Source organism: Lynx rufus, unplaced genomic scaffold (genome assembly GCF_022079265.1).
Source record: "Lynx rufus isolate CCGP_SWC_20201006 ecotype Redwood Valley unplaced genomic scaffold, mLynRuf1.p SCAF_3, whole genome shotgun sequence".
Lineage (NCBI taxonomy): Eukaryota > Metazoa > Chordata > Mammalia > Carnivora > Felidae > Lynx > Lynx rufus.
Genome location: NW_025814845.1, coordinates 195,267,137 through 195,280,067, shown reverse-complemented (window position 1 = coordinate 195,280,067; position 12,931 = coordinate 195,267,137).

The window sequence follows — 12,931 nt, the reverse complement described above, 5'->3', positions numbered from 1 at the left end:
GCAGCCAACTCTTGATTTCGGCTCAGGTCATGATTTCGTGGTTCGTGAGATCAAGGCCCATGTCGGACTCTGTGCGGATAGCATGGATTCTCTCTTGCCCTCTCTCTCTGCCCCTGCCCTCCTCTCCTCTCTCTCTCTCAAAATAAGTAAATAAACTTAAAAAAAACTAGGAATAAAAAGAAACTCTCATCTTGATAAAAATCATCTACAAAAAAAGCTACATCTAACTAACATCATACTTAATGATGAAAGACCAAATTCTTTCCTTCCAAGGTTAGAAACATAATAAGGATGTTCACTGTTACCACATTTATTAAAGAATACACTGGAGATTCTAGCCAGCACAATAAGGGGAAAAGAAACCGATTTTGATCATTAGAAATTGCAATAAAAATATCACTTACAATAGCATCAAATAACATGAAATACCGAAGGATAAATATGACAAAAACAGCCAAGAAGCAAATATCGAACACTAAAAATAATTCTGAGAGAAATGAAAGAATATATACCATGGAGAGATATGCCATGTTAACTGATTGGCCAAAAGATGCCAAAAAACATTTCATGAAAGAAATACACGGATGGTAAATAAGCACATACAAGTAGATACTGAATATCATTAGTTGTTAGGGGAACGCATGTGAAAACCACAATAAGGTACCATGGCACATCTATGAGAATAGCTAAAATTAGGAAGACTGACCATACCTAGTGCTGTTGACGGTGTGCAGAAAGTGGTGCTCTCATATACTGCAGATGAGAATATAAAGTGGTAAAATGTCTTTGGAAAGCATTTAGGACTTTTCTTAAAAAGCTAAACATACACCAACCACGTGATCTAGCCATTCCACTCTTAGGTATTATGCAAAATAAATGAAAGCGTTATGTCCCCACTAAGACTTCTACAATAATATCCATAACAGCTTTATCTGTAGGATTCTAAAACTGAAAATAACCCAACATCCATGAACAAGTCAAGGAATAAACAAATTTGGAATATCCATAAAATGGAATACTATTTGACAATAAAATGGAATGCATTATTGATATGCATTGCAAAATATATGGATGAATGTCAAAATAATTATTCTAAATGGAAGAAGATGAAAGGGTACATGATGTATGGTTCCATTTATCTGAAGTTCTAAAAACTGCACACTAATCTGTGGCAGTAGATAGAAAATCAGTGACTGCCTGGGGATGGAGGGAGGGGATGAGTGGGACAGGTGGAAAGAACTCCAAAGGATGATGGAGAAATTGGGAGGAAGGGGAATATATGTTCATCACCTTCCATGTGGTTACAGTGTCAGGTTTGTATAAATATGTCAAAACTTAAACTGTGCATATTAAACATGTTCAGTTTTTATGTACATCAATTATATTTCAATAAATCACACACACAAACTACTTTATAAAAATCTAAGGCAAATTAGGTTAAATCTCAAAATTTTCAAGGACTAGATCCTCAAAGTTTGGGAATTAATTATATTCCTGTAACATGTAAAGGAGAGAGAGCCAAAGGTAAAAGCAGTTTAATCTTCTAAATTAATACTAAACAAATTAAGGAACATGAGGCCAAGTATGTATTCTTCTTTTGTAATTAAGTATAATTTGTCCTATGAAACTCACTCCCACTAGATCTCTCTCTCTGTCTCCATACCCTTCTATGAACTTCACATGTGCTATAGAGCAGTAGTGCAGAAAGGTGAATCTCCCACAGAAAGAATATCCCAATAAACCCACAGAATAGATTCTCTCCCACCCTCCTGTCCCTGGATTCACACATCCTCGTTAGATTCCACTCGCAAAGACTGAGACGACAAGAATTCAGATACCGTGCTCTCTGGAATTTTCTTGGAAAATATCCTATGTCACAAAACACTAAGTTGCTAGCAGCTTGATGCCCAGAAAAAGAAACAGCCATGCTGTGGTTCCATGAATTCAAAACAACGATGAGTAATATCTTAGAGCTTTTTTTTTTTTTATGTTTACTTATTTTTCAGAGTGAGACAGAGCATGAGCGGGGGAGGGGCAGAGCGAGAGGGAGACACAGAATCTGAAACAAGCTCCAGGCTGTGAGCTGTCAGCACAGAGCCCGATGCGGTGCTCGAACTCATGGACCGGGAGGGAGATCATGACCTGAGCCGAAGTCAGATGCCCAACCAACTGAGTCACCCAGACACCCCACTAAGAGTTCTAATATAAACAACATATGACAGTTGGAAAACCCCAAATATTTGGAAATAAAGCAATATATTTTTTTCATTACGTTTTTATTTAAAATTCCAGTTAGTTAACATATAGTGTAATATTAGTTTCAGGTGTACAATATTTCTAAGTAATACAGGATCAAAGACGTTTCAAGAGGAATTTTAAATTATCTGGATACATGGAAATGAAAATACACCTTAAGGAAGTCTGCAGGAGGCAGGAAAAGCAGAATTCAGAGGAAAATTTGTAACTTCCACTTTGTCTATTAGTAAATAACCTAAGCTCCTAAGGATTCCAAAGGTAATTAATGAAATTAACTGTGTGTAAGCAATTTTCAATTAATTGTGTGAAACTGTGTATGTGTAAGCAACATTATCAAGCACTAAAAAAAAAAAAGACTAGCTTTTGTGAAATTCAGGTGTTTGGTCTGACAAATCTCAGGGATTATAGGCAAACTATCATTCTTTCAAATGGCTTTATTAGGCTGTTGTTCCCAGGCTGGTTATAAAACAGCAGGGGAGATGTGTATACTATGAAGTTATTCCACAACCTAATCCAAGAGAGTCTTGACGTGCCCTTAGCCATATGTCAGTATATTGCACTAAATAAACTCTCTTGGTCTATGGAGTTTATATGCTTTAAATATTTATGGGATATTAAACAGGCACCAGAATATTTTCTGCTATATATGCTCCCTTAATTAGCCACATTTTCAGCTTTTAAAAGGTGAATGGTATATTTTCTCTTTATAGTTAATTTAAATACAGCCTATTCCAGATATCTATTAGCCAAGAAATTCAATGACATAAAACAATTCTTCCCTGAACCTGGGAATATGCACTTTTCCACTTCCTAAGATGCACTGTGAAGCTCTATGAAACAAAACAGGATTGGGGCCCCTGGGTGGCTCAGTTGGTCAAGCATCCGACTCTTGATTTTGGCTTCGGTCATGATCTCAACAGTTTGTGGGTTTGAGCCCTGCATCAGACTCTGCGCCGACAGCATGGAGCCTGCTTGGGGATTCTCTCTCTCCCTCTCTCTCTCTGCTCCCCCACCACTTGTGCTCTTTCTCTCAAAAAAGTTGTTTTTTTCAAAACAGTATCTTAGGGGTCACTTACTCTCAGTCTAGTCTATTGGATCATATGGACTACGGTAAAATCGTGATTTTATAAAATTCATTTTGGGAGGTGAGGGAGGAGCAGTCGTGTCTGTCTTCATGCTTTGACGCCTATGACCATGACATCCTTCAAACCACGTATGTCGAAAATGTCACAAAATACTTTTTGTTCTTCCAAAACCCTGCTAATCACGCCTCCTACAGGTTACTGGAGTGTCCACACCTCAGTCTCTAAAAAGGAAAATTGATACTACAAAATATTTAAGTAGGAAAAATTGTTAACCTAATTCAAAATTGGAACACAGGATAACAGAGAACAAGGATAGTCACATTCAATTACTGCATGTACAACAGGACTTCTATAATCTCCACTGACAATCACAAACAGGGAGGACCCACTTAATTCGGTCTGTGCTATGCATCTAGATTCATCATCTCCTGTCCGTCATGTCAGTGTCCAACAAGCAGAGCAACCTCCTTCAGCAGCAGTCACCGATGTCTGTGACATCCGTCCCTCCTAGGCAGGGCCTTAGGACTAAAACTAGGGAAATGTCCTTTCCTTATGGTCACCCACTATGCTTGCGCAAATGGCTATTTGTTGGCCCTAAGTATTTCGGTCTATTTCAGAAAGTTACATAAGCGTTCAAGTTGCTCTTTATACATGAAATGTATAAATTCTAGAGAAAATTTCATCTTATTTATGTGGAAAGATCCATGACAAAAAAAATACTAGTCTGGAGAAATACACCAATTTTATTCATTAATTTACATAATCTTAACTGAATTTAGACCCATGTAAGTACATAAATGTAAGTAAATAAATCTAATAGCATGTATATATAAAAAAGAAATACAATGGAGTATTCTAGCAGGGTTACATTTTCCTTAAGGTAAGGGTATTTCAAGTTTACCCTTTATGAAGAAATTAAAACCACAAATAATACTAGAACTTGCTTTAAAAGAGGAAAAAAGATATATATAAATGATAAATATATTTAGATAAAAGATAAAAATACAAAATATATACATGTATAAAAATTATATATAGATAGGGGCACCTGGGTGGCTCAATCAGTTAAGCATCAGACTCTGGATTTAGGCTCAGGTCATGATCTCACAATTCATGGGTTCAAGCCCCACACTGGGCTCTGTGCTGACAGCTTGAGCCTGCTTGGGATTCTCTCTCTCCCTCTCTCTCTGCCCTTCCCCCACTCGCACTCCCTCTCAAAAGTAAATAAACATTTAAAATATATATATATACACACATATATATGTGTGTATATATATATATGTGTGTGTGTGTATATATATATATATATATATATATATATATATATATATATATATATGTATATCCCTACCTCTATTCCTCTAATTCTCATCTATATGACTCCGAGAAATAATGAATTCAGTAATTTTATTTCAAACTAAAAAACAACCATTAAAACACTTTGAATCATTTATTGGCAATTTCATGAACATTTATATAGAAATCACATTGCTAGAGATAAACTTAGACACTTCCATTTTTCACTATCCCTAATAGCAATTTGAATTTGTTTTCAAATTTACAAGTCATGTTATCTTGTATGGAACAGAAATGGACTGAACAATAAATAATATAAAAGCAACACACTATACATTTTCCTACCCCAAACAGAAAACATAATTTTTATGATACAAATAAGCACACATTTATTCTTCTAGATGCAGTTTATAATAATTGCTCTGCTAATCTAAAAAAATACCACTTGAAGTTGAAATAAGTATACAGATCAATTCAAGGCAGAATTGACAAGTTTATATTTAAAAATCTTCCCACTCAAAGCACAGTTTGTATTTACACCTTGTTTATGTCCTCAATAGATTTAGTTTTGCCTGAGGCTTTAAGTTCTTCAAAAAAAAAATTTTTTTTGAGACAGAGAGCATGAGTGCAAGCAGGGGAGAAGGGCAGAGGGAAAGAGAGGGAGGATTTTTTTTAAGTTTATGTATTTATTTGTTTTGAGAGAGAGAGGGAACGCTAGCGGAGGAGGGGCAAAGAGAGGGAGAGAGAGAATCCCAAGCAGGCTCCTTGCTGTCAACGCAGAGCCCAATGCAGGGCTTGATCTCACAAACCTCAAGAGCGTGACCTAAGTTAAAATCAAGAGTTGGATGCAACCAAATGACCACCCAGGCACCCCAAGAGAGAGAGAGAGAGCGAGAGGGAGAGAGAGAAAGAGAGAGGGAGAGAGAGAAAGAGAGAGAGGGAAATAGAATCTTAAGCAGGCTCCACGATCCGTGTGGGGCCCAAAGCAGGGCTCGATCCCCTGATCCTGGGATCATGGCCCGATTTGAAATCAAGAATTAGAGGCTCAACCGACTGAACCACCCAGGCACCCCTTAAAAATTTTTACATACGGATCTCACGTGTATAGAAAAGCATGCAATTGCAAGACTCCAGTGAGTTTTCACGAACTGAATATTCCCATAAACAGCGCCTAGCAGATTGCCATGGCACCAGAGACTTCCTAACTCCCCACACTCACTACCTTCAACAAGGGCCATCATCCTTGACCGTTAACCAAATGAATTAATTTTGTCTGTTCTTGAACCTATAGCAACTGAATCACACACTTCCTATTCTTTGAATCTGTCTGGTTTTGCTCAGCATTATGTCCATGGGATTCACCCTGCAGGTGAGGGTTGTTTATTCCCTGTGTTGCCTAGTGTCTCCATCGGGCTAGTACAGCCCAATTTATTAATCCAAACCACTGTTGTGAACACCTATGTACTTGCTGGTGTTTGACTATTAAAACAGTCCTGTTTGGACCTCCCTGTTCAACTCATCAGTAAACAATGCACGTTTCTCTGGAGGGCATGCCAGTCTTTGGCTTTACCAACCAATTTAAACTCCCAGTAATATTAAGTGAGCATTCTACTCCAAAGACTGATGTTTTCCTCCCTTTTCCTTTTTCTGGGAAGCAGAATTTAAGCAATTCTGGCAGGTATACTCTATGATTATACATTTTAAAATAAATTTTTACTAGGCATTTAAGGCTCTGGTTGCCACTATAATCAAGGTCATATCAGCTTCACGTTTTCCAAAGTGGCTGTTGTACCAAATACACTGAAACGAGCATTTCAGTTTCTCCAAATATGTTTGTCTATCTGTTGGCTTGTTTTGATTTTGCTCTGTCTCCTTTGGCTCTCTTTCTCTCTCTCTCTCTCCCTGCTCCCTCCTCAACCTGTCTCTCTGCCTCTTATCTCTCTACTCCACCTCCTGTCTCTTTCCCTTTTACCTATCCTGATGATACTATTCTGTAGACATTTTTAACAGCTGTATAAAGGACTAGTTGACATTCAATAAGTTAAAGTGTATAATTTCATGAGTTTTCGAATGTGCATACAGATGTTAAACCATCACCACGATATAAAGAACATTTCCATTGCCCTCCAAAGTTTCCTCATGCCTCTTTGGTTTTTGTTTTTTTTTTAATTTTTTTTTTTTTATTTATTTTTGGGACAGAGAGAGACAGAGCATGAACAGGGGAGGGGCAGAGAGAGGGAGACACAGAATCGGAAACAGGCTCCAGGCTCCGAGCCATCAGCCCAGAGCCTGACGCGGGGCTCGAACTCACAGACCGCGAGATCATGACCTGGCTGAAGTCGGACGCTTAATCGACTGCGCCACCCAGGCTCCCCGTCCTCATGCCTTTTTGTGACCCAGACAACCACATATCTTCTCTCTGACACTGTTTAGTTTGCATTTTCCAGAATTTTATGCATATGACATTATACAGTACACATCCCTTTTTTTTCTGGCTGTTTTCACTCAGAGCAATTATTTTGAAATTCCTCCATGACACTGCACATATTAATGGTCTATTCCTTTTTACTGGTGACTGGTATTATATTCTACGACTACACCACAATTTGTTAATTCACTCACTTGTTCATAGACTTTTGAGCTTTTTCAGTTAGAGACTACTACAAATAAAATAACTATAAACATTTGTGTATAAGACTTTGCATGAACATATGCTTTCGTATTTTTCTTGGATAAATACCCAGGAGTGAGACTGCTGGTTCACATGGTAAATATGTGTTGAGTTTCATAAGAAACCACCAAATTACTTCCCCAAACTGTACCATTTTATATGCCCACCAGCAATGTACAGACTTTCTATTTGCTCAACATCACTGCCAACACTTGGCATGGCTGGACTTTTTTAATGATCCCATTCCAATGGGTGTGTAAAGATATCTCATTGTACTTTAAATTTGTATTTCTCCATGACAGTGAAGTTAACATCATTTCATGTGTCTATTTTCCATTCACATATCTTCTTTCTTGATATTTCCTTTTCAAATCTTGTGCCAATTTTTAATAAGATTGCTTTTCTCTTATTGTTGAGTTGTAATGATTCTTACAATAATCTGGATAAAATTTATAATTAATTATAGTTATGTATTTCTTTTTCTGTGGCCAGTATTTTCACTATTTGAAATGTCTTTTGAAAAACAAACAGTTTTATTTCTGATTAAAACGAATTTATCGTATTTGCTCTACAGTTTGTGTTTTTTCCGTACCGTTTGGGTAATCTATGGCCAATTCAAGACCACTCAGATTTTCTCCTGTTTTCTTCTTGAAACAAGTCTTAACGTTTCCTCCATTTTTTCAGTGAACAAATTCTCCTCCTCAAATATCAAACAGCAAGGCCTCATGAGAGCTTTCTTGTGGGGGAGAAAAAGTTAGCCTAATCCTTTCAGTTCAGGTTCTCAGACTACTTTGTTGACACTGAACATTCAACTATCAGGTTTTTCTCTGCCCCTTTATTTATTCTTTCAATAAAATTTTACTAGGTGCCTGCTATGTGACAGGCACAATGCTAAACACTGAGGATAGAAAGGAAAAAATAACGTGTATGAGATTTTTACTCACACAAGTGAAACTTTCTCCAAGTTATTACTTTGTGTTCTAAGTCTCACAATTCTCTTTGGATCTGCTACAGCAGACAATTCTATTGAGAATTCTGAAAATTTCCTTGTCTCGATATACAGGAGTCCTGCTATCACCACATGATTTATCTTCCCTTCTAACTTCTCCTTGATTCCAATCCCTTTTTTCATGATGAAAACTTGCTCTTTTGGGAGATTTCCTCTCCTTTCTTCTGTCTCTAGTGATTAAAAGCTCCAGCTCCTACAGTTAGGCAGTTCAGATCTGAACCAGCCTCTATCAGCTTGGATCCTGGGTCCTGGATCCACAGATAACCTGTGTCTTCCAAAGCTGCTATTTCTTCATCTATAAAGTGGTGACCAAAAAGGATGTTTATTCTAACTTGATGTTGTAAGGATGGAGTAAATGCACTCAAGACACAAACCATTTGTGACAAACAAGAAATTGGCAATAAATGTGAGTTGCTATTATTATATATTGTCATAATGATGTTAATATCATGTTTTCAGACTTATTTAAGACCATTTGTCTTCTTTTCCCCACTTTTTGTACAGGAAAAAGTCTTCTGGTGTTTCCTTAGACTCTCCTTGTGATGTATCTTGATCCTATTACCTTTGTCTTAGACAAAGCTGTAGCCAAAATATTGGAATTTTTATCTTCAAAAGAAGAACTCAATCTTACAAAAGTAGATGCCTCCACCCCGTCCCCCCTATCTCGGAATACTTCTCAAGCTCCTTTTTTTAACCCTGGTCATTATTTTTGTCTCTCTCTCTTCCTTGTTACCTGTACTGGGAAGTAAAGACACCATTCCCTACACCCATCTACACCATTAATTTTGCTTTATTCTGACCTCTTCCCTACTAGGACTACCTGTTCTTATATTTCTCCAGGATAGGAACATTGCATGTTCATGGTCTTTGTGTAAAATGTAGAGCATCATGATGTCTCTTTACCCTTAGACCAATGCAATCTATAATGACCATTTTATATGTGAATATTTGTAAACTACTCACAATTTCTGCTGCAGAAACGTATCAAAAGTTTTATTCCTCTTTTTCCTCCAGCTATTGCTAAGAGATCATAAATTATTTCATTACTAGAACTCAACAAACATGTTTTCTGTTCCTGACATGTCTGATGCATTCTACTGAGAATTTCTAATTATGGTTTATAAAACATAATCTCTCTGTGCTTTTTTTTTTTTTTTTGGCTGAATTCCTTACAATAAAACTAACAATGTGACACTGTTTAACCTTCTACTGTAGTTCTTTTCCTTCAGAAATTCCATTTATTCATTCATTTCCCTCTACTGGCTCTTCCTCATTCTCCTGGCTAATTAGGCAAGCTGACATTAAAAGTAACTCAAAAAAAAAATCTCCTCTCCTCTCATTTTTACAGCTTACAGATGTGCACGTTCATCAGGTGCGGCACTCCACAATGCTCTGGTCCCCAGGCTGCACCACAGGTGTCCCCACGGGCACTCTGGTCTCTACCTCCCCCTCACTACTCCACTTTCAGATTTACATCCTCTATTTCCAGGCACCTCCTCAAACTGCTTGAAGAGATTCCTTGTTTTTTTTCTTTCTCTTGGAGCCCATCTTAGTTTTTGCCCAGGAAGCATTAAAACATTCTTACAAAGCATGTTTGTGAACTGACATGAAATTATAGTATATTAAACTGAGGCAAGGGTGCCTGGGTGGCTCAGCTCATGAGTGTCCCACTTCGGCTCAGGTCATGATCTCATAGTTCATGAGGTTGAGCCCTGCATCAGGTTCTATGCTGACAGCTCAGAGCCTGGAGCCTGCTTCGGATTCTGTGTCTCCCTCTCTGTCTGTTTCCCCTGCTCGTGCTCTCTTCCTGTGACTCTCAAAAATAAATAAACATTAAAAAATTTTTTAATTAAAAAAATTTTTAACTGGGGCAAAAAGAGAGACTAAAATATTTCTAAAATTCATATAACAGAACTCTATTTGGTTTTCTTTGAGAATGGAAGGAGCATTATAAATTTCTTGTAGCATAGTGAATATAATGAATTAATATTATTTTAAGTTGTTTTATTATTTGCAGTACATAGAGTAAAAGTCCCTCAACTCTATCTTAGAAACATAAGAGTTAATAAGTAAACAATGCCAAAATTGATGTGACAAAAGGTGCAAAAAAGTTAATGCATTTGAAGCAATAAATTAACATGTAGACAGATGGTATAACCTTCCTGTGAAAATAAGATTCTAAAATTTACACTTCTGTGAAACCAAAATGTGATCATCAGAGTACTCTCTAACAAGTCTTATTAGAATTGATTAAATCATATCCCTCTGGGTTTAGAAATAATGCTAATTAACCCTCATGGAGTGACAAAAAAAAATGGCATTGGTTACTGGACAAATAGATACCTACTGATTATATTTAAGGCATTTTGGGGAAGAGGAAAGATAAAATATTATGCTTTTAAAATTTATGTTTCTCTGGGTCTGTGCATGTCTGTGTATATGTTTCAGCTACTTCAGTTGAATATACACATAGACATATATGTTAATTTTCAGATGAGAAATAAAGAAATACATATATATATAATATGCTAATTTTCAGATGAGTAATGAAGAAAAAATGAGTCCACATCAAACATCAGTAGGTCTTTCCTGTTAAACAATCATTTACCTAGTACTCATAAACATCACATTAAGATATTCATTTATTAAATCAATTAATTACTCTGTTATTTGTGATTTTACATCTACTGAAAATTTATCCATAGGTCTGCCAAGAAAATTGCCCAATAAAGAAAACAAAATGATCACCATAAACATTCTGTATATTATTTATTACAATTAAGAGTATAATCACATTTTCAACTATAACAGGTGGCTGTTTACACTTTAAAATATATGTAATCACTACTTCATCTGTTATCCAGTTATGTAATAATTTCCACATAAATGAGAAAATATATTCTAATGAAACTAATGAGAAAATATATTCTTTAAAAATGACCAAATTATGAAGCAATTAATTGCAATAAATCAAAGATATGAAGGACCAACTCTGTTGTTTCTCACAGATAACTAATAATTATCAATGAATTAATTTCATTTTTCCAAAAGAAGGCATTTAATTTTCATTAAAAATTTTATTCTCCTAAAACTGGACCACTTCTTTATACCATACACAAAAACCAACTCAAAATGGATTAAAGACATAAATGTGATACCTGAAACCATAAAACGCCTTGCAGAAAACATATGCAGTAATCTCTCTGACATAAGCTTTAGCAACATTTTTCTAGCTATGTCTCCTGAGGCAAGGGAAACGAAGCAAAATTGAACTAATGTGACTACACCAAAATAAAAAGCTTTTGTACAATGAAGGAAACCATCAACAAAATGAGATGATAACCTACTGAATGGGAGAAGATATTCACAAATGATATATATTACAGGGGGTTAATACACAAAATATATTAAAAAATTATACAACTCAGCACCAATAAAACAAATAACCTGACTTAAAAATGGGCAGAGGATCTGAATAGACACTTTTCGAGAGAAGACACACAGATGGCCAACAGACACATGAAAAGATGCTCAACATCACTCATCATCAAATGCAAATGCATATCAAAAGCACAATGAGGTATCACCTTACACCTGTCAGAATAGCTAGAATTAAAAAAGAAAAGGAAAGAAATAACCAGGGCTCATGAGGATGTGGAGAAAAAGGAACACTTGGCTGTGTTGGTGAGAATGTAAACTGATGCAGCCACTGTGGAAACAGTATGGAAGTTCTTCATAACATTAAAACTAGGAATAGCATATGATCCAGTTAATTCCACTCCTGGGTATTTAACCGAAGAAAACAAAAACACTAGTTCGAAAAGATATAAACACCCCTATACTTATAGCAGCATTGTTTATAACAGCCAAGACCTGAAAGCAACCCAAGCACCCACTGATAGATGAATGGATGAAAAAGAAGAGGTGTTACAATGGAATCTTACTCAGCCATAAAAAAGAAGAGATCCTGCCATTTCAACAACATGGATGAACCTAGAGGGAACTGTCCTAAGTGAAATAAGTCAGAAAGAGAAAGACAAATACCATATGGTTTCACTTATATGTGCAATCTGAAAAACAAAACGAACAAACAAAAAAGCTGAAACAAACCCATAAATACAGAGAACAAAGTCATGGTTGCCAGAGGGGAGGGAGCGGGGATGGGCAAAATGGGTTGAATGGGAATAAGAGGTACAGGCTTCAAGTTATGGCATGAGTAAGTCCCAGAGGTGAAAAGTACAACATGGGGAATACAGTCAATGATACCGTAACGGTATTGTGTGGTGGCCGGTGAACCAAGGTAGCTATACTTGTGGTGAGCATAGCATGGTTAACAGAGTTGTCGAATCACTGTGTTGTATGCCTGAAACCAATGTAATATTATGTGCCAACCGTACTTCAAAAGGATAAATAAATAAAATAAAATAACGTACATACCATTCTCATGAAATTACAGAGACCATCAAATAAACCAATGAGAAAGCACCAACATAATGTATGCTCTATACAAGAAGCTCAATAAACCTTTGTTTAATCTAAATCTAATCTTTAAAAATTGTGTTCTTTCATTATTTCCTATATAGTTTTTTTATGTTTATTTATTTATTTTGAAGA